Source organism: Papaver somniferum, chromosome 11 (assembly GCF_003573695.1).
Source record: "Papaver somniferum cultivar HN1 chromosome 11, ASM357369v1, whole genome shotgun sequence".
Classification (NCBI taxonomy): Eukaryota; Viridiplantae; Streptophyta; class Magnoliopsida; order Ranunculales; family Papaveraceae; genus Papaver; species Papaver somniferum.
In genome coordinates, this window is record NC_039368.1 from 61,599,716 (window position 1) to 61,604,460 (window position 4,745).

Here is a 4,745-nt window from a genome sequence, read left to right on the forward strand (position 1 = left end):
CAAGTGAAAAGTTTAAGTTCTTAAGAGCCCAATAGGCTCGTTGCTCTAACTCAACGGGCAGGTGACATGCCTTTCCAAACACTAAACGATAAGGTGACATTCCAATGGGTGTCTTAAACGCAGTACGGTAAGCCCATAAGGCATCAGTAAGCCTCGACGACCAGTCTTTCCTATTTGGATTAACTGTTTTCTCTAGAATACGTTTAATTTCCCTATTGGAAACCTCTACCTGACCACTAGTCTGAGGGTGATATGGGATTGCTACTTTATGGGTAATACCGTATTGTTTCATTAAAAGAGCAAACGGTCTATTACAAAATTGTGAACCTCCATCACTAATTATAGCTCGCGGCGTACCAAAACGTGTAAGTATATTCTCTTTCAAAAAATGGACTACGACCCTATGGTCATTCGTTTTACACGGAACCGCCTCAACCCACTTAGACACATAGTCTACAACGACAAGTATGTAAAGATAACCAAACGAAATAGGAAATGGACCCATAAAATCAATGCCCCACACATCAAAGACCTCAATCACTAAAATAGGGTTCAAAGGAATCATATTTCTACGGTAAATGGTTCCTAACTTCTGGCAACGCTCACAAGAAACACAATGACTATGGGAATCTTTAAACAACGAAGGCCAGTAAAATCCACATTGCAAAATCTTAGCAGCAGTCTTCTTAGCACTAAAATGACCCCCACATGCACTTTTATGACAAAAGGTGATAATACTAGACTGGTCACTCTCAGATACACATATCCTAATAATCTGGTCCGGACAATACTTAAACAGATAAGGATCGTCCCAAAATAAATGCTTAACCTCGGCTAAAAACCTAGAACGATCTTTCTTACCCCAATGTTGAGGGGTTCGACCAGGAACAAGATAATTCACTATATTTGCATACCAAGGTGATTGGGAAACAGAGAACAATTGTTCATCAGGAAAGCTATCCCTTATAGGAAGGGAATCGCTAGGGGAACTAACAACTAGCCTAGACAAGTGGTCTTCTACTACATTTTCTGCACCCTTTTTGTCCCTAATGTCTGGGGAAAATTCCTGTAACAATAGGATCCATCTAATCAATCTAGGTTTGGTATCCTTCTTAGATAAAAGGTATTTCAAAGCAGCATGATCTGTATAGATTATGATCTTAGAACCTAATAGGTAGGACCTAAACTTATCCAAGGCAAACACGATGGATAAAAGTTCCTTCTCGGTAGTTGTGTAGTTCATTTGGGCATCATTCAGAGTTTTGCTAGCGTAATAAATCACACGAAGTAATTTGTTTTCTAGTTGTCCTAAAACGACGCCTATAGCATAATCTGAAGAATCACACATAATCTCAAAGGGTAGGTTCCAGTTAGGTGCCTGGACTATCGGGGCAGTAGTGAGTAAAGTTTTAAGCTTCTCAAAAGCCTCTAAACAAGCATCATCAAAGACAAACTTAATATCTTTTGCAAGCAAATTGCAAAGAGGTCTAGAAATCAAGCTAAAATCCTTAATGAATCGACAGTAAAAACCTGCATGCCCTAGGAATGACCTAATATCTTTTACGGTTTTTGGGACCTGTAAAGTCTTAATAAGGTCAACTTTGGCTTTGTCTACCTCTATACCCTTTGAAGAGACGATGTTCCCTAATACAATTCCTGATTTAACCATGAAAATGGCATTTTTCCCAATTAAGCACTAAATTTTTTTCCTTACACCTAGTCAACACTAATGTCAAATGATGCAAGCACTCATTGAAAGATGAACCAAACACTGAAAAATCATCCATAAAGACCTCTAAGAACCGTTCTACCATATCAGAAAATATGCTCATCATACAACGCTGAAAAGTTGCAGGGGCATTACATATCCTGAAAGGCATGCGTCTATACGCAAAGGTACCAAAGGGACGGGTAAAAGTGTTTTTCTCTTGGTCTTATGGGGCAATAACGATCTGATTATAACCGGAGTAGCCATCTAAGAAGCAATAGTGACTATGTCCAGCTAATCGCTCTAGCATTTGGTCGATAAAAGGAAGGGGAAAGTGATCCTTCCTTGTGACCTTGTTCAATTTCCTATAGTCAATACACACACGCCATCCCGTGGTCACTCGGGTTGGGATTAATTCATTATTATCATTCTGGACTACAGTGATACCTGATTTCTTGGGGACAACCTGAACAGGGATGACACACTTACTGTCTGAAATTGGGTAAATAATACCCGCATCTAACAACTTAAGCACCTCTTTTCGAACCACCTCTTTCGTGTTAGGGTTCAGTCGACGTTTCATCTCCCTAGAAGGTTTGGAGTCTTCCTCTAAATGAATCTGATGCATACACAGAGTAGGACTTATACCCTTAATGTCTGCTATAGTCCACCCTAAAGCTTCCTTATTGTCTTGAAGTACATTTACTAGCCTACTTTCCTGATCACTATCTAAATTGGAAGCTACAATTACATGCAAAGTCACAGATGGGCCTAAAAACACATACTTTAGAGTATCGGGTAGTGGTTTAAGGTCCAACTTTGGGGGCCCTTCTAAAGAAGGAATTAGGGTAGTCTCAGAAACTGGTAACGGTTCGAACGTAGATTTTCATCTATCAGTGTCTAACACAGGGGTAGAATATAATAGAGCATTCACCTGTTCAATAGTGCTATCGTCGTCAAAATCTAAACCAAAATGGGATAGACAACTTTCTAATGGGTCTTCAGACAAGATGTTTGGTAATGACTCCTGAACTAAGGCTTCTATCATGTTCACCTCCTCAACACATGTTTCATCTAGCTCAAGAGGTTGCTTACTGACATTAAAAATGTTCATCTCCATAGTCATATTACCAAAAGATAAAATCATCACACCATTTCGACAGTTAATGATCGCATTAGACGTAGCTAAAAATGGACGACCTAAAATCACAGGTATCTGGTTCTCTGGGTCAGGGACAGGTTGGGTATCTAGGACCACGAAATCCACTGGATAAATAAACTTTTCGACCTCAATAAGAACATCCTCGATAACACCTCGAGGGATTTTAACAGACCTATTAGCTAACTGCAGTGTCATCTGAGTAGGTTTCATTTTACCAAGTCCTAGCTGTAAGTATACATGGAATGGCAGTAAGTTCACACTGGCTCCTAAGTCAAGTAAAGATTTTTCTACCCGGAAGTTACCTATTGTGCAAGCAATGGTAGGAGAACCTAGGTCTTTGTACTTTGGAGTTGTGGTGTTCTGAATGATTGAACTTACGTGACTAGATAAAAAGGCTTTCTTATGGACGCTAAGTTTTCACTTTCGCGTTCACATATCCTTAAGGAACTTGGCATAAGCAGGAATTTTCCTAATTGCATCTAATAAGGGAAGGTTTATGGTAACTTGCTTAAAAACCTCTACTATGTCATTAAAAGTTGATTCCTTCTTTGTTGGTACTAATAGCTGAGGAAATGGGGCTATAGGCCTAAAATCAGACCTTTCAGGAACCGAATTCACATCATCAGAAACTTTATCATTCTCTTCAGCTACTGGTCCTGAGAGGTGAGATCCTGAGGGGTGAACTACATTATGTTCACTATCGGGCATGGTTACCTTATTGTCTACAACTCTACCACTTATAAGGGTTCTAACAGCATTCAATTGATTCGATGGTTTTGCACCTAATTCATGAACTCCTCTAGGGTTGGGTTGTGTTTGACTAGGAAACTTACCTTTTTATCTCAAAGAATCACTTATCAGACCAACCTGGGTTTTTAACTCGGAAATAGCGTGACTATTTTCTTGTCCTATCCTGTTACTAGCTTGTAGACTCTGTTCTACGGATAACTAGAATTTTGCAGTTTGCTGAGTTAACAAGGCGAGAGATTCCTCTAAACTTAGGATTTTCTTATCTGACTGATTCCGAAACTGAGCTAGTCCTGAAGGATTCTTAGTATAGCCAAAACCTGGGGGAGCATTAGAATTACTAAACTGACCTTGACTTTGGCCCTTAGACCACGAAAGGTTCGGATGGTTTCTCCAACCAGGATTATAGGTTTCTGAATATGGGTCAATCTTTTGACGGTTATCAAATCTAGTGTTATTATAAAGAGCATTGGACTGCTCTTCAATATTCTGGCCTTCCCAAAAAGGCTCCACTCTATCACTAGTCTGGCCCACTTCTAAGGCTTCTAACCTTTTTGCTATAGCAGCAATTTTGGCATCTGATTCATAGCCTCCTTCTGCCCTATTAACGTTTCCTCTACTTAAAAGAATTGTTTTCTGGGGTGCCCTACTATTTTCCCATTGCTGGGTTTTTTCGGCGATTTCATTAAAAAATTCCATCGCCGCATCAACAGTTTGGTTTTCAAATCCACCAGTGCATAGAGACTCAACCATGGTCGTTGTTGAATAATCTAAACCCTCATAAAGGATCTGAACTAGCCTAACCTTTTCTAAACCATGATGAGGACACTGGGATAATGAATCATTGAACCTTTCCAAATACCTATATAAAGATTCTCCCTCTTGTTGTGAAAATGTGCATATTTGCGTCCTAATAGACGATGTTTTTTTCCTAGGGAAAAACTTATTGAAAAAGGCAGATGTAAGTTGTTCATATGTCTCAATTGACTCGGAGTCCAAACTATACAGCCATGACTTGGCCTTATCTTTCAGGGAAAATGGGAATAACCTAAGTTTCAAAGCATCATCATCTAAGCCTCTAATTCTTAGAGTACTATATATTTCCTCAATATCCCTAACATGGTAATA

The 4,745-nt window shown here is 39.4% G+C and overlaps 1 pseudogene; it reads left to right on the forward strand.

Moving 5' to 3' along the window:
• Window positions 1–4,428: 4,428 nt before the first annotated feature.
• On the forward strand, window positions 4,429–4,528 carry LOC113325584 (annotated as a pseudogene).
• Window positions 4,529–4,745: the final 217 nt, after the last annotated feature.